The 12103-nt window shown below is 48.1% G+C and overlaps 10 non-coding genes across 10 annotated transcripts; all 10 read left to right on the plus strand.

The window, feature by feature from the left end:
- Window positions 1-975: 975 nt before the first annotated feature.
- TRNAL-UAG (transfer RNA leucine (anticodon UAG)) lies at window positions 976-1057 on the plus strand. The gene has a single exon. It is a non-coding gene; the product is annotated as a tRNA-Leu (tRNA).
- A 1144-nt stretch (window positions 1058-2201) lies between these two features.
- TRNAL-UAG (transfer RNA leucine (anticodon UAG)) lies at window positions 2202-2283 on the plus strand. The gene has a single exon. It is a non-coding gene; the product is annotated as a tRNA-Leu (tRNA).
- Window positions 2284-3427: 1144 nt separating this feature from the next.
- On the plus strand, window positions 3428-3509 carry TRNAL-UAG (transfer RNA leucine (anticodon UAG)). The gene has a single exon. It is a non-coding gene; the product is annotated as a tRNA-Leu (tRNA).
- Window positions 3510-4653: 1144 nt separating this feature from the next.
- On the plus strand, window positions 4654-4735 carry TRNAL-UAG (transfer RNA leucine (anticodon UAG)). The gene has a single exon. It is a non-coding gene; the product is annotated as a tRNA-Leu (tRNA).
- A 1144-nt stretch (window positions 4736-5879) lies between these two features.
- On the plus strand, window positions 5880-5961 carry TRNAL-UAG (transfer RNA leucine (anticodon UAG)). The gene has a single exon. It is a non-coding gene; the product is annotated as a tRNA-Leu (tRNA).
- A 1144-nt stretch (window positions 5962-7105) lies between these two features.
- TRNAL-UAG (transfer RNA leucine (anticodon UAG)) lies at window positions 7106-7187 on the plus strand. The gene has a single exon. It is a non-coding gene; the product is annotated as a tRNA-Leu (tRNA).
- Window positions 7188-8331: 1144 nt separating this feature from the next.
- On the plus strand, window positions 8332-8413 carry TRNAL-UAG (transfer RNA leucine (anticodon UAG)). The gene has a single exon. It is a non-coding gene; the product is annotated as a tRNA-Leu (tRNA).
- A 1144-nt stretch (window positions 8414-9557) lies between these two features.
- TRNAL-UAG (transfer RNA leucine (anticodon UAG)) lies at window positions 9558-9639 on the plus strand. Its single transcript has one exon. It is a non-coding gene; the product is annotated as a tRNA-Leu (tRNA).
- Window positions 9640-10783: 1144 nt separating this feature from the next.
- Window positions 10784-10865, plus strand: TRNAL-UAG (transfer RNA leucine (anticodon UAG)). Its single transcript has one exon. It is a non-coding gene; the product is annotated as a tRNA-Leu (tRNA).
- Window positions 10866-12009: 1144 nt separating this feature from the next.
- On the plus strand, window positions 12010-12091 carry TRNAL-UAG (transfer RNA leucine (anticodon UAG)). Its single transcript has one exon. It is a non-coding gene; the product is annotated as a tRNA-Leu (tRNA).
- The last annotated feature ends 12 nt before the right edge of the window (window positions 12092-12103 follow it).

Below are 12103 nucleotides of genomic sequence, written 5' to 3' on the forward strand. Positions count from 1 at the left end.
CTGAAAACGGACATGCGTTCACGATCCTGTCAATAAACACGTGCTTGGCAGGGCCACAAATCTGCCGACACGATGCCCTAATGAATGCACATCTCTTTGCCTTGGTAGTTGCTCCTTTTTGCAGCGCCTTTTCCTGCTGCATCACAAAAACTCAGTTCAAGACACTTGGCTCCATCCAGTGGAGCTCCTATGCCCAGCTTAGAAACCCCCAGGCACGAGATTGCAAGGTCCCTGGTAATTCTCCCACTCCTGGACACGTCGGAACCAAGTTTCGTATGCACTAGCAGCGAGAACAAAATCCCACATGTGAGGACAATAGGCGTCTTTCATTTAGGGCTAGTGTTAGGCTAAGAGTTTGCAGTAGCTCCTTGGGTCGAGTTAGGGGTCGAATGAGACAAAGCTAAGATTTGCGTTACGGCTGGGGTTGGTCCAGTAAGGATCCCACACACCATGGACCATCGGCGGAGGCCCCGGGTAGGCTTACACTGCGGGCTAATGGTGGACTTCTTTAAAAACGTGAGCACTAAATGGGGCGGGATGTTGACTGAAAGAATGCAGCTAGCTACAGAAATATGCAGAAATAAAGAAAAACACATCTCATTGCATGCCTTTAAAGAGCTTACTCTCCCTACCGGCAATGTTCCTGAACCTTCGCTTCCCAAACATTTTTAGAACCAAAAAAAACCTAGAAAAGATCTGACCTCCCTCACCGGGAATTGAACTCAAGACTGCTGGATGGAGGGGTGCTGACATTGACCACTAGGCTACCAGACTGCTGTTGAACAGAGCACTCCCGAAAGGTGACATTTCAATTTCAGGCTGACAAGTGTGCTTTATTGTTCAGTTCGGGCTTTGCAGAGCCAGTGCTAGAATTCAATCCAAGTTCATGCTTTGCTTTGATTTTGAATTAATGGCCAAACCAGCCAATCCCTAAAAAAATACAGGTCTCAGAGGCTCTCGTTTCAGTACCAGCAGGGTAGCGTGGCCGAGCGGTCTAAGGCGCTGGATTTAGGCTCCAGTCTCTTTGGAGGCGTGGGTTCGAATCCCACCGCTGCCAATAGCTGTTTCTTTTTTATCTTCATGCCACGTGTACAGACAGGACAATTGGGAGCCAGGGAATGGCATGTGTTTATGAATTCTTGCTTTTCTGAACACCCAGACTGAAAGCACACATCTGACTCGTGTGCGTTTTCACCAAAAAAGGGTAAAGCATAAATCACTGTTCACTGAAAACGGACATGCGTTCACGATCCTGTCAATAAACACGTGCTTGGCAGGGCCACAAATCTGCCGACACGATGCCCTAATGAATGCACATCTCTTTGCCTTGGTAGTTGCTCCTTTTTGCAGCGCCTTTTCCTGCTGCATCACAAAAACTCAGTTCAAGACACTTGGCTCCATCCAGTGGAGCTCCTATGCCCAGCTTAGAAACCCCCAGGCACGAGATTGCAAGGTCCCTGGTAATTCTCCCACTCCTGGACACGTCGGAACCAAGTTTCGTATGCACTAGCAGCGAGAACAAAATCCCACATGTGAGGACAATAGGCGTCTTTCATTTAGGGCTAGTGTTAGGCTAAGAGTTTGCAGTAGCTCCTTGGGTCGAGTTAGGGGTCGAATGAGACAAAGCTAAGATTTGCGTTACGGCTGGGGTTGGTCCAGTAAGGATCCCACACACCATGGACCATCGGCGGAGGCCCCGGGTAGGCTTACACTGCGGGCTAATGGTGGACTTCTTTAAAAACGTGAGCACTAAATGGGGCGGGATGTTGACTGAAAGAATGCAGCTAGCTACAGAAATATGCAGAAATAAAGAAAAACACATCTCATTGCATGCCTTTAAAGAGCTTACTCTCCCTACCGGCAATGTTCCTGAACCTTCGCTTCCCAAACATTTTTAGAACCAAAAAAAACCTAGAAAAGATCTGACCTCCCTCACCGGGAATTGAACTCAAGACTGCTGGATGGAGGGGTGCTGACATTGACCACTAGGCTACCAGACTGCTGTTGAACAGAGCACTCCCGAAAGGTGACATTTCAATTTCAGGCTGACAAGTGTGCTTTATTGTTCAGTTCGGGCTTTGCACAGCCAGTGCTAGAATTCAATCCAAGTTCATGCTTTGCTTTGATTTTGAATTAATGGCCAAACCAGCCAATCCCTAAAAAAATACAGGTCTCAGAGGCTCTCGTTTCAGTACCAGCAGGGTAGCGTGGCCGAGCGGTCTAAGGCGCTGGATTTAGGCTCCAGTCTCTTTGGAGGCGTGGGTTCGAATCCCACCGCTGCCAATAGCTGTTTCTTTTTTATCTTCATGCCACGTGTACAGACAGGACAATTGGGAGCCAGGGAATGGCATGTGTTTATGAATTCTTGCTTTTCTGAACACCCAGACTGAAAGCACACATCTGACTCGTGTGCGTTTTCACCAAAAAAGGGTAAAGCATAAATCACTGTTCACTGAAAACGGACATGCGTTCACGATCCTGTCAATAAACACGTGCTTGGCAGGGCCACAAATCTGCCGACACGATGCCCTAATGAATGCACATCTCTTTGCCTTGGTAGTTGCTCCTTTTTGCAGCGCCTTTTCCTGCTGCATCACAAAAACTCAGTTCAAGACACTTGGCTCCATCCAGTGGAGCTCCTATGCCCAGCTTAGAAACCCCCAGGCACGAGATTGCAAGGTCCCTGGTAATTCTCCCACTCCTGGACACGTCGGAACCAAGTTTCGTATGCACTAGCAGCGAGAACAAAATCCCACATGTGAGGACAATAGGCGTCTTTCATTTAGGGCTAGTGTTAGGCTAAGAGTTTGCAGTAGCTCCTTGGGTCGAGTTAGGGGTCGAATGAGACAAAGCTAAGATTTGCGTTACGGCTGGGGTTGGTCCAGTAAGGATCCCACACACCATGGACCATCGGCGGAGGCCCCGGGTAGGCTTACACTGCGGGCTAATGGTGGACTTCTTTAAAAACGTGAGCACTAAATGGGGCGGGATGTTGACTGAAAGAATGCAGCTAGCTACAGAAATATGCAGAAATAAAGAAAAACACATCTCATTGCATGCCTTTAAAGAGCTTACTCTCCCTACCGGCAATGTTCCTGAACCTTCGCTTCCCAAACATTTTTAGAACCAAAAAAAACCTAGAAAAGATCTGACCTCCCTCACCGGGAATTGAACTCAGGACTGCTGGATGGAGGGGTGCTGACATTGACCACTAGGCTACCAGACTGCTGTTGAACAGAGCACTCCCGAAAGGTGACATTTCAATTTCAGGCTGACAAGTGTGCTTTATTGTTCAGTTCGGGCTTTGCACAGCCAGTGCTAGAATTCAATCCAAGTTCATGCTTTGCTTTGATTTTGAATTAATGGCCAAACCAGCCAATCCCTAAAAAAATACAGGTCTCAGAGGCTCTCGTTTCAGTACCAGCAGGGTAGCGTGGCCGAGCGGTCTAAGGCGCTGGATTTAGGCTCCAGTCTCTTTGGAGGCGTGGGTTCGAATCCCACCGCTGCCAATAGCTGTTTCTTTTTTATCTTCATGCCACGTGTACAGACAGGACAATTGGGAGCCAGGGAATGGCATGTGTTTATGAATTCTTGCTTTTCTGAACACCCAGACTGAAAGCACACATCTGACTCGTGTGCGTTTTCACCAAAAAAGGGTAAAGCATAAATCACTGTTCACTGAAAACGGACATGCGTTCACGATCCTGTCAATAAACACGTGCTTGGCAGGGCCACAAATCTGCCGACACGATGCCCTAATGAATGCACATCTCTTTGCCTTGGTAGTTGCTCCTTTTTGCAGCGCCTTTTCCTGCTGCATCACAAAAACTCAGTTCAAGACACTTGGCTCCATCCAGTGGAGCTCCTATGCCCAGCTTAGAAACCCCCAGGCACGAGATTGCAAGGTCCCTGGTAATTCTCCCACTCCTGGACACGTCGGAACCAAGTTTCGTATGCACTAGCAGCGAGAACAAAATCCCACATGTGAGGACAATAGGCGTCTTTCATTTAGGGCTAGTGTTAGGCTAAGAGTTTGCAGTAGCTCCTTGGGTCGAGTTAGGGGTCGAATGAGACAAAGCTAAGATTTGCGTTACGGCTGGGGTTGGTCCAGTAAGGATCCCACACACCATGGACCATCGGCGGAGGCCCCGGGTAGGCTTACACTGCGGGCTAATGGTGGACTTCTTTAAAAACGTGAGCACTAAATGGGGCGGGATGTTGACTGAAAGAATGCAGCTAGCTACAGAAATATGCAGAAATAAAGAAAAACACATCTCATTGCATGCCTTTAAAGAGCTTACTCTCCCTACCGGCAATGTTCCTGAACCTTCGCTTCCCAAACATTTTTAGAACCAAAAAAAACCTAGAAAAGATCTGACCTCCCTCACCGGGAATTGAACTCAAGACTGCTGGATGGAGGGGTGCTGACATTGACCACTAGGCTACCAGACTGCTGTTGAACAGAGCACTCCCGAAAGGTGACATTTCAATTTCAGGCTGACAAGTGTGCTTTATTGTTCAGTTCGGGCTTTGCAGAGCCAGTGCTAGAATTCAATCCAAGTTCATGCTTTGCTTTGATTTTGAATTAATGGCCAAACCAGCCAATCCCTAAAAAAATACAGGTCTCAGAGGCTCTCGTTTCAGTACCAGCAGGGTAGCGTGGCCGAGCGGTCTAAGGCGCTGGATTTAGGCTCCAGTCTCTTTGGAGGCGTGGGTTCGAATCCCACCGCTGCCAATAGCTGTTTCTTTTTTATCTTCATGCCACGTGTACAGACAGGACAATTGGGAGCCAGGGAATGGCATGTGTTTATGAATTCTTGCTTTTCTGAACACCCAGACTGAAAGCACACATCTGACTCGTGTGCGTTTTCACCAAAAAAGGGTAAAGCATAAATCACTGTTCACTGAAAACGGACATGCGTTCACGATCCTGTCAATAAACACGTGCTTGGCAGGGCCACAAATCTGCCGACACGATGCCCTAATGAATGCACATCTCTTTGCCTTGGTAGTTGCTCCTTTTTGCAGCGCCTTTTCCTGCTGCATCACAAAAACTCAGTTCAAGACACTTGGCTCCATCCAGTGGAGCTCCTATGCCCAGCTTAGAAACCCCCAGGCACGAGATTGCAAGGTCCCTGGTAATTCTCCCACTCCTGGACACGTCGGAACCAAGTTTCGTATGCACTAGCAGCGAGAACAAAATCCCACATGTGAGGACAATAGGCGTCTTTCATTTAGGGCTAGTGTTAGGCTAAGAGTTTGCAGTAGCTCCTTGGGTCGAGTTAGGGGTCGAATGAGACAAAGCTAAGATTTGCGTTACGGCTGGGGTTGGTCCAGTAAGGATCCCACACACCATGGACCATCGGCGGAGGCCCCGGGTAGGCTTACACTGCGGGCTAATGGTGGACTTCTTTAAAAACGTGAGCACTAAATGGGGCGGGATGTTGACTGAAAGAATGCAGCTAGCTACAGAAATATGCAGAAATAAAGAAAAACACATCTCATTGCATGCCTTTAAAGAGCTTACTCTCCCTACCGGCAATGTTCCTGAACCTTCGCTTCCCAAACATTTTTAGAACCAAAAAAAACCTAGAAAAGATCTGACCTCCCTCACCGGGAATTGAACTCAGGACTGCTGGATGGAGGGGTGCTGACATTGACCACTAGGCTACCAGACTGCTGTCGAACAGAGCACTCCCGAAAGGTGACATTTCAATTTCAGGCTGACAAGTGTGCTTTATTGTTCAGTTCGGGCTTTGCACAGCCAGTGCTAGAATTCAATCCAAGTTCATGCTTTGCTTTGATTTTGAATTAATGGCCAAACCAGCCAATCCCTAAAAAAATACAGGTCTCAGAGGCTCTCGTTTCAGTACCAGCAGGGTAGCGTGGCCGAGCGGTCTAAGGCGCTGGATTTAGGCTCCAGTCTCTTTGGAGGCGTGGGTTCGAATCCCACCGCTGCCAATAGCTGTTTCTTTTTTATCTTCATGCCACGTGTACAGACAGGACAATTGGGAGCCAGGGAATGGCATGTGTTTATGAATTCTTGCTTTTCTGAACACCCAGACTGAAAGCACACATCTGACTCGTGTGCGTTTTCACCAAAAAAGGGTAAAGCATAAATCACTGTTCACTGAAAACGGACATGCGTTCACGATCCTGTCAATAAACACGTTCAGGGCAGGGCCACAAATCTGCCGACACGATGCCCTAATGAATGCACATCTCTTTGCCTTGGTAGTTGCTCCTTTTTGCAGAGCCTTTTCCTGCTGCATCACAAAAACTCAGTTCAAGACACTTGGCTCCATCCAGTGGAGCTCCTATGCCCAGCTTAGAAACCCCCAGGCACGAGATTGCAAGGTCCCTGGTAATTCTCCCACTCCTGGACACGTCGGAACCAAGTTTCGTATGCACTAGCAGCGAGAACAAAATCCCACATGTGAGGACAATAGGCGTCTTTCATTTAGGGCTAGTGTTAGGCTAAGAGTTTGCAGTAGCTCCTTGGGTCGAGTTAGGGGTCGAATGAGACAAAGCTAAGATTTGCGTTACGGCTGGGGTTGGTCCAGTAAGGATCCCACACACCATGGACCATCGGCGGAGGCCCCGGGTAGGCTTACACTGCGGGCTAATGGTGGACTTCTTTAAAAACGTGAGCACTAAATGGGGCGGGATGTTGACTGAAAGAATGCAGCTAGCTACAGAAATATGCAGAAATAAAGAAAAACACATCTCATTGCATGCCTTTAAAGAGCTTACTCTCCCTACCGGCAATGTTCCTGAACCTTCGCTTCCCAAACATTTTTAGAACCAAAAAAAACCTAGAAAAGATCTGACCTCCCTCACCGGGAATTGAACTCAAGACTGCTGGATGGAGGGGTGCTGACATTGACCACTAGGCTACCAGACTGCTGTTGAACAGAGCACTCCCGAAAGGTGACATTTCAATTTCAGGCTGACAAGTGTGCTTTATTGTTCAGTTCGGGCTTTGCACAGCCAGTGCTAGAATTCAATCCAAGTTCATGCTTTGCTTTGATTTTGAATTAATGGCCAAACCAGCCAATCCCTAAAAAAATACAGGTCTCAGAGGCTCTCGTTTCAGTACCAGCAGGGTAGCGTGGCCGAGCGGTCTAAGGCGCTGGATTTAGGCTCCAGTCTCTTTGGAGGCGTGGGTTCGAATCCCACCGCTGCCAATAGCTGTTTCTTTTTTATCTTCATGCCACGTGTACAGACAGGACAATTGGGAGCCAGGGAATGGCATGTGTTTATGAATTCTTGCTTTTCTGAACACCCAGACTGAAAGCACACATCTGACTCGTGTGCGTTTTCACCAAAAAAGGGTAAAGCATAAATCACTGTTCACTGAAAACGGACATGCGTTCACGATCCTGTCAATAAACACGTGCTTGGCAGGGCCACAAATCTGCCGACACGATGCCCTAATGAATGCACATCTCTTTGCCTTGGTAGTTGCTCCTTTTTGCAGCGCCTTTTCCTGCTGCATCACAAAAACTCAGTTCAAGACACTTGGCTCCATCCAGTGGAGCTCCTATGCCCAGCTTAGAAACCCCCAGGCACGAGATTGCAAGGTCCCTGGTAATTCTCCCACTCCTGGACACGTCGGAACCAAGTTTCGTATGCACTAGCAGCGAGAACAAAATCCCACATGTGAGGACAATAGGCGTCTTTCATTTAGGGCTAGTGTTAGGCTAAGAGTTTGCAGTAGCTCCTTGGGTCGAGTTAGGGGTCGAATGAGACAAAGCTAAGATTTGCGTTACGGCTGGGGTTGGTCCAGTAAGGATCCCACACACCATGGACCATCGGCGGAGGCCCCGGGTAGGCTTACACTGCGGGCTAATGGTGGACTTCTTTAAAAACGTGAGCACTAAATGGGGCGGGATGTTGACTGAAAGAATGCAGCTAGCTACAGAAATATGCAGAAATAAAGAAAAACACATCTCATTGCATGCCTTTAAAGAGCTTACTCTCCCTACCGGCAATGTTCCTGAACCTTCGCTTCCCAAACATTTTTAGAACCAAAAAAAACCTAGAAAAGATCTGACCTCCCTCACCGGGAATTGAACTCAGGACTGCTGGATGGAGGGGTGCTGACATTGACCACTAGGCTACCAGACTGCTGTCAAACAGAGCACTCCCGAAAGGTGACATTTCAATTTCAGGCTGACAAGTGTGCTTTATTGTTCAGTTCGGGCTTTGCACAGCCAGTGCTAGAATTCAATCCAAGTTCATGCTTTGCTTTGATTTTGAATTAATGGCCAAACCAGCCAATCCCTAAAAAAATACAGGTCTCAGAGGCTCTCGTTTCAGTACCAGCAGGGTAGCGTGGCCGAGCGGTCTAAGGCGCTGGATTTAGGCTCCAGTCTCTTTGGAGGCGTGGGTTCGAATCCCACCGCTGCCAATAGCTGTTTCTTTTTTATCTTCATGCCACGTGTACAGACAGGACAATTGGGAGCCAGGGAATGGCATGTGTTTATGAATTCTTGCTTTTCTGAACACCCAGACTGAAAGCACACATCTGACTCGTGTGCGTTTTCACCAAAAAAGGGTAAAGCATAAATCACTGTTCACTGAAAACGGACATGCGTTCACGATCCTGTCAATAAACACGTTCAGGGCAGGGCCACAAATCTGCCGACACGATGCCCTAATGAATGCACATCTCTTTGCCTTGGTAGTTGCTCCTTTTTGCAGAGCCTTTTCCTGCTGCATCACAAAAACTCAGTTCAAGACACTTGGCTCCATCCAGTGGAGCTCCTATGCCCAGCTTAGAAACCCCCAGGCACGAGATTGCAAGGTCCCTGGTAATTCTCCCACTCCTGGACACGTCGGAACCAAGTTTCGTATGCACTAGCAGCGAGAACAAAATCCCACATGTGAGGACAATAGGCGTCTTTCATTTAGGGCTAGTGTTAGGCTAAGAGTTTGCAGTAGCTCCTTGGGTCGAGTTAGGGGTCGAATGAGACAAAGCTAAGATTTGCGTTACGGCTGGGGTTGGTCCAGTAAGGATCCCACACACCATGGACCATCGGCGGAGGCCCCGGGTAGGCTTACACTGCGGGCTAATGGTGGACTTCTTTAAAAACGTGAGCACTAAATGGGGCGGGATGTTGACTGAAAGAATGCAGCTAGCTACAGAAATATGCAGAAATAAAGAAAAACACATCTCATTGCATGCCTTTAAAGAGCTTACTCTCCCTACCGGCAATGTTCCTGAACCTTCGCTTCCCAAACATTTTTAGAACCAAAAAAAACCTAGAAAAGATCTGACCTCCCTCACCGGGAATTGAACTCAGGACTGCTGGATGGAGGGGTGCTGACATTGACCACTAGGCTACCAGACTGCTGTCGAACAGAGCACTCCCGAAAGGTGACATTTCAATTTCAGGCTGACAAGTGTGCTTTATTGTTCAGTTCGGGCTTTGCACAGCCAGTGCTAGAATTCAATCCAAGTTCATGCTTTGCTTTGATTTTGAATTAATGGCCAAACCAGCCAATCCCTAAAAAAATACAGGTCTCAGAGGCTCTCGTTTCAGTACCAGCAGGGTAGCGTGGCCGAGCGGTCTAAGGCGCTGGATTTAGGCTCCAGTCTCTTTGGAGGCGTGGGTTCGAATCCCACCGCTGCCAATAGCTGTTTCTTTTTTATCTTCATGCCACGTGTACAGACAGGACAATTGGGAGCCAGGGAATGGCATGTGTTTATGAATTCTTGCTTTTCTGAACACCCAGACTGAAAGCACACATCTGACTCGTGTGCGTTTTCACCAAAAAAGGGTAAAGCATAAATCACTGTTCACTGAAAACGGACATGCGTTCACGATCCTGTCAATAAACACGTTCAGGGCAGGGCCACAAATCTGCCGACACGATGCCCTAATGAATGCACATCTCTTTGCCTTGGTAGTTGCTCCTTTTTGCAGAGCCTTTTCCTGCTGCATCACAAAAACTCAGTTCAAGACACTTGGCTCCATCCAGTGGAGCTCCTATGCCCAGCTTAGAAACCCCCAGGCACGAGATTGCAAGGTCCCTGGTAATTCTCCCACTCCTGGACACGTCGGAACCAAGTTTCGTATGCACTAGCAGCGAGAACAAAATCCCACATGTGAGGACAATAGGCGTCTTTCATTTAGGGCTAGTGTTAGGCTAAGAGTTTGCAGTAGCTCCTTGGGTCGAGTTAGGGGTCGAATGAGACAAAGCTAAGATTTGCGTTACGGCTGGGGTTGGTCCAGTAAGGATCCCACACACCATGGACCATCGGCGGAGGCCCCGGGTAGGCTTACACTGCGGGCTAATGGTGGACTTCTTTAAAAACGTGAGCACTAAATGGGGCGGGATGTTGACTGAAAGAATGCAGCTAGCTACAGAAATATGCAGAAATAAAGAAAAACACATCTCATTGCATGCCTTTAAAGAGCTTACTCTCCCTACCGGCAATGTTCCTGAACCTTCGCTTCCCAAACATTTTTAGAACCAAAAAAAACCTAGAAAAGATCTGACCTCCCTCACCGGGAATTGAACTCAAGACTGCTGGATGGAGGGGTGCTGACATTGACCACTAGGCTACCAGACTGCTGTTGAACAGAGCACTCCCGAAAGGTGACATTTCAATTTCAGGCTGACAAGTGTGCTTTATTGTTCAGTTCGGGCTTTGCACAGCCAGTGCTAGAATTCAATCCAAGTTCATGCTTTGCTTTGATTTTGAATTAATGGCCAAACCAGCCAATCCCTAAAAAAATACAGGTCTCAGAGGCTCTCGTTTCAGTACCAGCAGGGTAGCGTGGCCGAGTGGTCTAAGGCGCTGGATTTAGGCTCCAGTCTCTTTGGAGGCGTGGGTTCGAATCCCACCGCTGCCAATAGCTGTTTCTTTTTTATCTTCATGCCACGTGTACAGACAGGACAATTGGGAGCCAGGGAATGGCATGTGTTTATGAATTCTTGCTTTTCTGAACACCCAGACTGAAAGCACACATCTGACTCGTGTGCGTTTTCACCAAAAAAGGGTAAAGCATAAATCACTGTTCACTGAAAACGGACATGCGTTCACGATCCTGTCAATAAACACGTGCTTGGCAGGGCCACAAATCTGCCGACACGATGCCCTAATGAATGCACATCTCTTTGCCTTGGTAGTTGCTCCTTTTTGCAGCGCCTTTTCCTGCTGCATCACAAAAACTCAGTTCAAGACACTTGGCTCCATCCAGTGGAGCTCCTATGCCCAGCTTAGAAACCCCCAGGCACGAGATTGCAAGGTCCCTGGTAATTCTCCCACTCCTGGACACGTCGGAACCAAGTTTCGTATGCACTAGCAGCGAGAACAAAATCCCACATGTGAGGACAATAGGCGTCTTTCATTTAGGGCTAGTGTTAGGCTAAGAGTTTGCAGTAGCTCCTTGGGTCGAGTTAGGGGTCGAATGAGACAAAGCTAAGATTTGCGTTACGGCTGGGGTTGGTCCAGTAAGGATCCCACACACCATGGACCATCGGCGGAGGCCCCGGGTAGGCTTACACTGCGGGCTAATGGTGGACTTCTTTAAAAACGTGAGCACTAAATGGGGCGGGATGTTGACGGAAAGAATGCAGCTAGCTACAGAAATATGCAGAAATAAAGAAAAACACATCTCATTGCATGCCTTTAAAGAGCTTACTCTCCCTACCGGCAATGTTCCTGAACCTTCGCTTCCCAAACATTTTTAGAACCAAAAAAAACCTAGAAAAGATCTGACCTCCCTCACCGGGAATTGAACTCAGGACTGCTGGATGGAGGGGTGCTGACATTGACCACTAGGCTACCAGACTGCTGTCGAACAGAGCACTCCCGAAAGGTGACATTTCAATTTCAGGCTGACAAGTGTGCTTTATTGTTCAGTTCGGGCTTTGCACAGCCAGTGCTAGAATTCAATCCAAGTTCATGCTTTGCTTTGATTTTGAATTAATGGCCAAACCAGCCAATCCCTAAAAAAATACAGGTCTCAGAGGCTCTCGTTTCAGTACCAGCAGGGTAGCGTGGCCGAGCGGTCTAAGGCGCTGGATTTAGGCTCCAGTCTCTTTGGAGGCGTGGGTTCGAATCCCACCGCTGCCAATAGCTGTTTCT

Source organism: Ambystoma mexicanum, chromosome 1p (genome assembly GCF_040938575.1).
Source record: "Ambystoma mexicanum isolate Mex_15411 chromosome 1p, UKY_AmexF1_1, whole genome shotgun sequence".
In the NCBI taxonomy this organism is placed as follows: domain Eukaryota; kingdom Metazoa; phylum Chordata; class Amphibia; order Caudata; family Ambystomatidae; genus Ambystoma; species Ambystoma mexicanum.